This window comes from Curcuma longa, chromosome 8, assembly GCF_044706935.1.
Source record: "Curcuma longa cultivar G26 ecotype Majalengka, Jawa Barat chromosome 8, ITB_CL_G26_1.1, whole genome shotgun sequence".
NCBI classification, from domain to species: domain Eukaryota; kingdom Viridiplantae; phylum Streptophyta; class Magnoliopsida; order Zingiberales; family Zingiberaceae; genus Curcuma; species Curcuma longa.
The window spans coordinates 1,236,776-1,247,807 of NC_133868.1; the positions used below are offsets into that span (position 1 = coordinate 1,236,776).

At 36.6% G+C, this 11,032-nt stretch overlaps 2 pseudogenes; both read left to right on the forward strand.

The window, feature by feature from the left end:
• The first annotated feature begins 4,414 nt into the window (after positions 1-4,414).
• LOC141833150 (uncharacterized) lies at positions 4,415-4,882 on the forward strand (annotated as a pseudogene).
• A 126-nt stretch (positions 4,883-5,008) lies between these two features.
• Positions 5,009-7,467, forward strand: LOC141833152 (uncharacterized; annotated as a pseudogene).
• Positions 7,468-11,032: the final 3,565 nt, after the last annotated feature.

Here is an 11,032-nt window from a genome sequence, read left to right on the forward strand (position 1 = left end):
GGAAAAATACTATAATGAAAAAATACTACAAAGGTAACATATATTAGTGTATCCATGTTGATAGAAACCATCTAAAATAAGGAAGCCAGTTGAGAACACAAGAATGCCAGTTGAGAACTTTGAGCAAGTCATACACACAACACAGTTTCCTTCCGGTTTCCTAATGCCCTAGAGAATATTATCAAGTCATGCCAAAGTTGCACATGCAGAGCAACAAGATGAACCTGAGCCCCCTAGTGTGACCAAGATCAATCACTTTGAATGCGCTTCAGAGAACAGAAGTGTAGCAAATAATATAATCATCTCCAATTCTGAGTATTCTGCAACTGAATTAGATATTTCTAGCAATAAAGCTCAACCTTTTGAAGACTGTGAAGCACCCTTCAACATAGAGGAGAGAGCATGCCATTTCTATAGATCTCAATCTAAAGTCTATTTGGACCAAAAGCTAGCTCAAGTGGTATTGAATGATCATATTGCACATGGAGAGCACCAAGATGTCAGAAGTTTCCTATCAATTTGAAATCAAAACCACCACTATCCTCCTATGCACAATCATCTTTCGACACTGCCACTGCCCCACTTATGCTTTCACTGCCACCCTTGACCTCTGTAGCTTTCTAGAAGAACCTCTAATGCAGTTCAGCATTGTATTTCATGATGGAATGCATTGGTAAATCTGCATCAATCACTAGCATTGAACCTCGTGACACAATCTCTTCAACATAGAAGAAATATCACTTCACAACAACAATAGGTTGCCAATCAGATGTACATAGTATTACAAGCTATCCAATTAGCTTTCCTTGTGCCATTTCATCTAATCACATAGTTACTATAAAAGAAACAAATATATAAAAGAAGCATGAAACTAGAAATAATATAACAAATAGTATTATGTCTATATATGAACGAAAGTTAATATCTAGCTAATGGGAACAAAAGAACATGAGCATGTTTACATGGTAACGAACAAGTGTGATATGATTAGATTAGCTCAAATAAAAAAAAAGAAAGAGGTCCTAGTTTAATAATAGGTACCAGAGTCCTAGGATTATTCCTGCACAACCAATACTAAAAGAATAAACATTTTTTAAAAAATGTTTTAGCTACTATAAGTGTGTGTGAATGTTAGTAGGATTATTCCTGCACAACCAATAATCATTTTGGGACCTATTAACTTAGTGGCATGTGCATACAATCTATTAAACCTCTGCTTTCCAGTAAACAAAAAAATTCTGCAGTTTCTCATAGAGTTTTAATTGGCACGCTATAGGACTTGGCACACTACAGGTTCATCCTTCAACTTACATATAGAATCTGCCGGAGGAGACTGTGCCGGAGCAAAAATGGCGGAGATTTCGCCGGAGGAGACTTTGCCGCGAGGATCTGCCGGAGCAACCAAGGGAGCGCGCCGGAGGGAGAGGCAGAAGGAGAGCGCCGGAGGGATCGGCAGAGGGAGAGCGCCGGACGGAGAGGCAGAGAGAGAGCGCCGGAGGGAGAGGCTGAGAACGCCGAAGGGAGCGGCAGAGGGAGAGCGCCGGACGGAGAGGCAGATGGAGAGCGCCGGAGGGAGAGGCAGAGAACGCCGGAGGGAGCGGCAGAGGGAGCTAGAGCGCCGGACGGAGAGGCAGAGGGAGAGCGCCGGAGGGAGAGGCAGAGAAAGCTGGACGGAGATCGCAGAGAACGCCGGACGGAGATTGCAGAGAAAGAACGCGGAGAAGAAAAAAATCGGGACTCCCGCAGCCTGAAATTGCTGATTATAGCGACGGAATTAAATTTCGTCGCTAATTAGCGAAGGAATTAAATTAGCGACGGAATTAAATCAGAATTTAATTCCGTCGCTAATTAGCGACGAAATTTAATTCCGTCGCTATAATTAGCGACGGAATTAAAATATCCATCGCTAATTAGCGACGGAATTTAATTCTCGATTGCTAATTAGCGATGGATAATTCATTCCGTCGCTAATTATATTATTAGCGACGGAATAAAATATTCCGTCGCTAATTATAGCGACGGAATTTAATTCCGTCGCCATTTCCGTCGCCATTTCATGGTTTTTTTGTGGTGCACGCTCTAAAAGAGACTATCATTATTGATATTAAATTGATAAGTCAATAAATACAACACTCATATTATAGAGTATTGGCTTTGTGCTATAAAAAAGACTCTTGGATCTTTCACACATGTGTAGATTTTGACTATTATATATCAAATTATTTTTCTTATTGATTGAATTGTAGATTATTCATCCTGTACTATATGATGCATTTAAGTGGATTACAGGTCATTTATCATATATATATTATATTTTATATTAGATGGATTGTTAATCATTTACCTCATGTGTATACGATACATCTTTATCAAATAGATTGTAACTTGTTCATCCAATATATGATTTTGATACATTTTATTTTTGATGGATTGTAAATCGTTCATCTATACATACGATGCATCCTTCTTTAGACATATTATGGGTCGTTCGTTCTGTATAATGTGTATGTATATGTTTAAATATATGAAATGATGAAACTATTTAAGAGAAATTATGTTAAGAGATTAATGAGATTAAATTCGTGGGATATAATAACCTTGCTCATTTGTTATTCCTTGAATTTCTTTATGAGATATTCTTCCATGATGCACTTCTCTCTTATATCCATTTTGTATTTTTGTACTCACTTCTGGAGTTAAGATGTATGCATAGGATGAGTTTTAAGGTATACATTTAGTTTTGTTAGTTGTTATATGTTTTGTTCTGACACTATTATAGTTCATGCGTATTATATTTGAGAGGTGTCCTAAGGCAATCGTCTTACGGTTATACTATTTGTTGAATAAATAACGTAATTAATTCACTATGAGTGCACATTTTTTATGTGTTTGATTAGATCTTAAACTCATTTACTGAATGTCCGCAATACGATTCATAGCATGAGAGAATTGTGATTGGATCACAACTAGTGAGTATCTTTACATATGTAATTATGAATGTATTAAAATTATCCCTAATCGAGGAATTGATGAGCACGGACATCATCGATTCTGTCGAGACTAGCACATTTTGAACTCCTTGGTTAGCCAAACAGCTGATCTCGCTGGCTGGAGATATTGGATGTTGAAAGTTAAACGTGGATGTTGGTTAAAGGTAACCAGTTCATTAGAGTGACCTGCCATGAGACTTCATATGGTTCCATATATATGTCAATGAAGATTTCAGTGCAACTTAAATGTGAGTTTCTTTAGACTTGTAGTATTCAAGTCATCTTGGTCATGGAGTCTTATACTTTGACATCTTAAGCAAACATCTTTGAGGAAATGTGGACCCGAGATGATTGGGTATAAGTTGAAGTGCCCGAATGTGTTTGAATAGCCCACAAAAGATTCATCGTTCCTTGGAAAAAGGAGACGTATACTCTGTGGTCGCTTGTTAGGATTGTTACTAAAAGTCTTTGGCCAAAGTATCACATGTCAAGAGTATAGTACTCTTGGACATATACACAAGTAACATGAATCCACAGGACAAGAAAGCTAGCTTGGGTTAGGTGTAACGTAGTTAGCCTAGTGGGGGCTGACACACATAGACCATGTCTTGAACCAAGTGGGTATAAGACGGTGGAAGAAATAATGCACATTTAATTAGAGCTGTTAAAGAGTTTAGAAATATTCTAGAATCAATTGTTGACTTTTCGATCAATTAGAAATCATGATGTACTACTAAGTGTCACTCATGATCATTTCATAATTAATGATTAATTACGGACGACCAACATAACCGGGAACCTATTGGGTCACACGCATTACAAGTTCTCCGAATGACTTAAAACGAGTTTAAGAATTAGATTCTCAGATCGAGAGAAACAAAGTCTGGTTGGATCGGATAAGGGACAAAATGATGGAATTCATTTTACGAAGACAAAATGAATGAAATTGATTTCGTTCAAATCGAAGATCTTTTTGTTATTGAACCAAACGATTCGATTTTGAATCAAATTGAACCAACTTAGTTTGATTCACGATAGAAGAGATTTTGGCAGATTAGAATCTATGATGAGCTTCGTCTTGTGAAGACGAAATAAACAAGACTGATTTGGATCAAATCGGAGTTCGTTTGTGAACCAAGAAATTTAGGTCTAATCAAAATTAAGACCGGTTCGCTACAGTAATCGATTTGAATTGAACCTGATCTAAGCAAAACCCAACCACCGGTTCAATTGAAACCCTAATTGCCACGTGATTCAGTTCCAGAACTATAACTATCAGGAAAAGTATCTGTGGCATTCAACAGATTGTGGGGGAGACTCTGTAAGATTATTAGGAGAGATTCAAGAAATTATTTTTGAGTTGCCCCCAATATCAAATTAGTGATCAGCTATTTATTCAATATTCCTATGAGGGATTACTTCCCATGGACAGGAGTATGATAGATGCAGCCAGTGGAGATGCTTTGGTGAACAAGACTCTAAGTCAAGCTAGGGAGCTCATTGCAAATATGACAGACAATTCACAGTAATTTGAGAGTAGAGCGATTGTGACTCGAGGTGTTAGTGTAGCTCAATTGGCATCTACAGAGCAACAAGGGATGAAGAACACTCTACAGGAGTTGACATCTTTAGTGCGACAGATGACAGTAAATCAGACAGTTTACCCTTCTACTATTCCTATGCCAGTGATGAAGGTTTGTGGCATTTTTTCTAATTCAGAGCATTACATGGATGTATGTCCATCGCTTCATCAAGATGAAATATATGCGGTGGCGAATCAGTTCCCTTCCCGTCCTCAGTACCAGCAGCAGTACAAGTATAATCCTATGTCAGCTACATATAATCTGAGTTAGGGAGATCACTCGAATTTGAGATATGAGAATTCATTTTAGCAGCCATATCATCCACCACCTGTATTTCAGCGGCTGAATGTGTTTCATAACAACCCAATTGCAACCAGTTCGCAGTTACAGCAGCTTCCAAATCCAAACCTTGCAGGACCTAAAATTGAAGACCTTATGCAACAATTGATATCGCAGCAACAACAACATCAGTAAAGGATAGATGCAGCTATACATAGAGAGATAGATAAGTCAGTTCACTTCCAATATAAATCAGCTGTAGTCACAAGGGTCTAATCAGTTACTTTCATAGTCCATTCTGAACCTGAAGAGAAATGTAAGTGCAATCATGCTTCGAAGTAGAAAATTCACTACTGACCCTATTGCATCTGTTCCAACCCCAAACCCTATCATCACGGATTAGATCATAGAACTAGATTTATAGTTACGTCCATCAAGGTCTACTGTATCACTACCCTTCCCTCTAAGGCCAGTGCAGCCTAAGAAGAGTGTTAAAGAAGAGAAGGCTAGGAAATTCTAGGAGCTTGTGGATTTGTTCAGCAAAGTGGAGGCGAATGTTCCTTTGTTAACAATGATCAAACACATTCCCAGGTATGCGAAGTTTCTCAAGGATCTGTGTGTTCACAAGAAGAAATTGAAAGGAAATAAGTTGGTCAGTACGGGAAAGAATGTATCTGCGCTCATTCAGTCACTACCCTAGAAGTGTGAGGATCCAGGAGTTTTCATTATACCATATATCATTGGGAGTGCATTTTTGAGGATGCTATGCTGAATTTAGGTGTCTTGATTAATGTCATGTTGAGATTAGTCTTCCAGTCACTTGGTATTAGACCTTTGCAACCTACATGGTTGTTATTCTGTTTGCCAACCGTAGTCATGCTCACTCGATAGGAGTGAGAGAGAACGTTTTGGTTAAAGTGAGAGAGCTTATATTCCCTACAGATTTTTACATTTTGAATATGGAAGGTGAGTTATCTACACATAGAGCCTCATTCATTCTAGCTAGTCCCTTCCTTAAAACTGCCAAAACTAAGATTAATATATATGTAGGGACACTTTTCCTGGAGATTGAAGATATAGTGGTATAATCTAATATTTTGGATGCTATGAAGTATCCGATGGAGGATCATTCTATTCTTAGTATTGGTTTATCTGATGATTTGGATTGCATAGATATTTTGGTTGTGTTTGCTTCTCATTTGGATATTTCTGAATCTTCTATGTTGTATCTTGAGTCTAATGATTCTAATAACTGGGATGGTGATAGGAGCACAGTTGCATTAGGACCTATCTGTGGCCTTTTCTCTTGTGGTGTGGAATATGAAAGTGTAAAGACTTGCGCACTAGAAGCAACACCCCAAGAATCATTTCCACTAATTGTTCAACCACTGAAACTTGAGTTAAAGCCTATATCTATGCATCTGAAATATGTGTATTTGGAGAAGGACGAGCAACTACCTGTTATTATTGCCTGAAATCTAGATTCAGAGCAAGAGCAAAGATTATTAGATATTCTAAGGCAGCATAGAAAGACTATTGGATGGACACTTATAGATATACATAGTATTAGTCCTTCTATTTGTATGCACATGATTCATCTGAAGGAGGATGTGAAACCAATAAGACAATTACAGAGACGACTCAACCCACTCATTTTTTATGTTGTGAAGAAAGAGATGACTAGACTTTTGCAGGATGATATCATATATCTTATTTCAGATAGTAAGTGGGTGAATCCAGTTCAGGTAGTTTCGAAAAAGTCTGGCATCATAGTGGTGGCGAATAAGGAGAATGAGTTGATTCCCACTAGAATGTAGAATTCATGAAGAGTGTGTGTGGATTACAATAAGCTTAACCAGGCCAGCAGAAAAGACCATTATCCCTTGTCTTTTATTGATCAAATGTTAGAAAGACTAACAGACAAGTCCCATTATTACTTCTTAAATGGGTACATGAGATTTTTCAAATATGCATCGCTTCAGAGGATCAGGAGAAGATGACTTTCAATTGCCCCCTTTGGGACGTTCGCTTATTGATGTATGCCATTCAGACTCTGCAACGCTTTAGGAACCTTTCAGTGGTGCATGGTGAGTATCTTTAGTGATTTATTAGAGCATGACATAGAAGTGCTCATGAATAATTTTTCTATTTATGACTCATCTTTTGATGCATATTTGGATAATTTATCGTAAGTTTTGTGTAGATGCATTGAGATCGATTTGATTTTGAATTTCAAAAAATATCATTTCATGGTCGAACACGGTATTATTTTAGGCCATATAGTATTTAAGAATGACATTAAAGTAGATCTTGCTAAAATTAGTGTTATCTCTTCTTTATCTTACCCCGTATGCGTGTAGAAAGTACGAGCATTCCTTGGATATGCAGGTTTCTATAGGCGCTTTATTAGAGATTTCATCAAAATTACTCTTCCATTGTCTCATTTGTTGCAAAAGGATGTAGTGTTTCACTTTGATCAGAGGTGCAAGGATGCTTTCGCCCAATTGAAGAAAGCTCTTGTATTAGCTCCAATCATTAGACCTCCAGATTGGACACTTCCATTCGAGCTGATGTGCGATGCTTCAAATTATGCGGTGGGAGCTGTATTGGCATAGAGAGTGGACAGAGCACCTCATGTTATTTGCTACGCTTTGAAGACTTTAGATGCTGCACAAGCCAACTACACTACAATAGAAAAGAACTTTTATTGATTATATTTGCTTTAGATAAATTTAGATCATATCAGCTCTATTCTCATGTAATTTTTTTTTTACCATGCAACTTTAAAATTCCTCCTAAAGAAGTTAAACGCCAAGCCAAGACTAATTAGGTGAATGTTTCTGCTCCAAGAATTCGATGTAGAGATACGCGATAGGAGCGAGAGGGAGAACTTAGTAATAGATCACTTGAGCAGGATTGAGAGGGATGAGGAGCTCATACCAATAGTTGATGCCTTCCCAGATGATTAGCTTTTATAGCTGCAGGGTGAGTCCCCATGGTATGCAGATATGATAAATTTTTTAGTAATAAATATTTTTCCTACACAATTTGCACGAGTATAGAAAGATAAATTAAGAAGTGATACGAAATATTATGTGTGGGATGAATCATATTTATGAAAATTTTATAGTGACTAGATTATTAGATGATTTATTCCTGATTTTGAGTTTCAGTCCGTATTATCATTCTATCATTCTCTTGCATATGGTGAACATTTGTCCTCAACAGACTACTAGAAAAGTGTTAGAGTCTGGATTATATTGGCTTACCTTGTTTCATGATGCATATAAGTTCTATAAATCTTATGATGGGTGTCAATGAACTGGAAACAATGACGTAGGAATAAAATATCTCAACAAAGTATGTTGTTTGTGAGATTTTTGATGTATGGGATATTGATTTCATGGGTCTATTTTTTGTCTCTTTTGGATTTGTATATATTTTATTGGCAGTTATTTATGTTTCTAAATGGGCGGAGGCTGTCGCCACTAGGGCTGATGATTCTTCGATTGTTATAAATTTTGTCAGGTCTCATATATTTTGTAGATTTGGAGTACCTAGGGCGATCGTCATTGATCAAGAGTCTTATTTTTGCAACAGACACATGAAGGCCCTACTAAGCAAGTATGGGGTATTGCACAAGATTTTCACTCCTTATCATTCCTAGACAAATGGCTAAGCTGAGGTATTGAATAGAGAAGTCAAGTTGATTATGGAGAAGACAGTGGGGCTAGACAGGAAAGATTGGAGCAAGAGGCTTGAGGATGCATTGTGGGCTTATCGGATAGCCTATAAGACTCCTATAGGCATGTCTCTGTACATGATTATCTTCAGCAAAACCTGTCACTTGCTAGTGGAGATAGAGCACAGGGCCTATTGAGCAGTGAAAGCATACAACCTGGACACTGACAAAGTTAGAATGGAAAAGAAACTGCAGCTTCAAGAACTTGAGAAAATTAGATTGGAAGCTTATAAGAACTCCCACATATACAAGGAAAAGACTAAAGGCTTTCATGACAAACACATTTTACCGAGGGAGTTTCAAATTGATGATAAAGTACTCTTGGACAAGTCTCACCTCAGATTCATGAAAGATAAGTTGAGATCCAAGTGGGAGGGTCCTTTCATTGTTACTGATACTTTTTCTTATGGTGTTGTCAAGATACAGGAGACTTCTACAGGTAGAACTTTCAGACTGAATGGCCACCGTCTCAAGAAGTTCCATGAAGGAGTAAATGGAAGGTTGGTGGAAGGAGTGAACCTCAACGACGCTATCTACCCAACTTGAAAAGGAGTTATTCGATCTTATCTCATTTTGTATATATTTCGTTGCTTGTTTTACTTTTGTTTGGTTTAGGAGCTTTTATGTTATCATTTTTCGTAATAAACTCCCCATGCATGACTCTATATCATTTTAGAAATTGTGAAAGACTAGTTAACTTGGATTGTCGAGTTTGGAGATTTATTGCCATGAATGGATTGAATTGCATATGATTACTACTTAGTGATGGATTTTATATTGATAGATTAAAATGATACTTCGTGGAGGATTGAGCTTATTTGTCTTATTTTTGTGTGTTACACTTGTGGTTACTATTACTCTAGAACTTGCTTTAATTATTTTGTGACTATATTACTATGAGATTGCATGATTCTTATGAAAGTTATCTTATTTGTTCTTTATACATTCACTCTCTTTTTGCTAGCATAGGTTATTGAATAACTTCTTATCATTTGTCATCTTCTCTCTTCCATTTATTTCATTTATTGTCTTTAGATATGGGAACTTTGGATGCCATGATGAGTGTTTTTCTCAGGATGGATAAGTTTAAGTGTGGGGGAGAGATCACTATTGACAAGTCATGCTCTTTTTGTTTTATTTGTTTTAGATGAATTATTGATGATAGGGCATAGAGAAGTACACTATATTCAAAAAAAAAAAGTGCACTACGATTATTTATAAAAAAAATGCACTATGGTTATTCATAAAAAAATTCAAAAAGGGTTTGACATGTGAAATTGTTTAGGGATGAATAATAGAATTTTTGATAAAGAACCGTTCTTATTTCTCTGATTGAGAAATTTATTGTACATCATTAGTGGATTTTAGTGTAGAAAGGAATAAGAGTTATTTACATGTTATTGGATTGTCCAATGCTAACTTGGATGTGATATTTATTGGGTATTATTTTATTGTACTCATTTATTAAACATTCCATTGATCTTATGTCTTCCCTATTTACTTTGATTTTATTCTCTTCATTCTTTTTCTTATATACATATTATCTTTTTTCTTATTTATGTTTCCTTTGCAATGCTAATAAACTTTCATGATTGTGCAATCTTGTGCATATAATAGTGATGAAGATTAGAAGAGAAGCAAGCATATGGTAATGCATAAATTATAAATAGCTTGAGTGAGCTCCACCATTGCATTACATGATTATGAGAGAAGAGATACTACCACTTATTTTGTGAGGTTTAATTGTAATCATTCTCAATTTATTCGGGATGAATTGAAGTTATTATGTTGTTAATCAATGTAAGAATTGAGTTCATGAATATAAAGTTCGAGTTGTTTACAACCCTAGTTGTTTCACCTTTTCTCATTTAGACTCAACTAGTTTGCTAGCTCATTGGATGACATGGAGTTTGATTTGCATTTTTGGTAAGGATTAATTTGATTCAGCTCTTTAGCTAACCTTTATATTTTCTACACTAACGCACTATATGATTAACAACTTCATATGGTCCCGACTTGGTGAATTAAATGCCACCGCCCCTAATCGCTTGTTTTGGCTGCGAGAGCCTTGGACAAGGCTTATAAAAAATGTTAATCCCAGTTAGTCGCATTGACTCAATTCTTGAGGGTGATTAGTCCGGTCCCATGGAAGTTTCCCATCCACCCACTAGGGTAAATTGATTGCAATCTTTATTTAGAAAAAATTTTTACACACACAGCGGCCAACAAGATGCTCAACCCATCTTTTGATTGCAATTTTTATTTAGAAAAATTCTTTTTATAAATACACCGTAGCTAAGGATTTGGACAAAGCTTATAAGCTATTATTAAACGTTGTTGTGCACTTTTTGCAGTGCAGGAGAGAAAGGCAGCAATTTTTTTTTTTTTTGATAATTTAAGTGTGGAAATTTTGCCCGACTAGTAGGGAGCAACTTTAC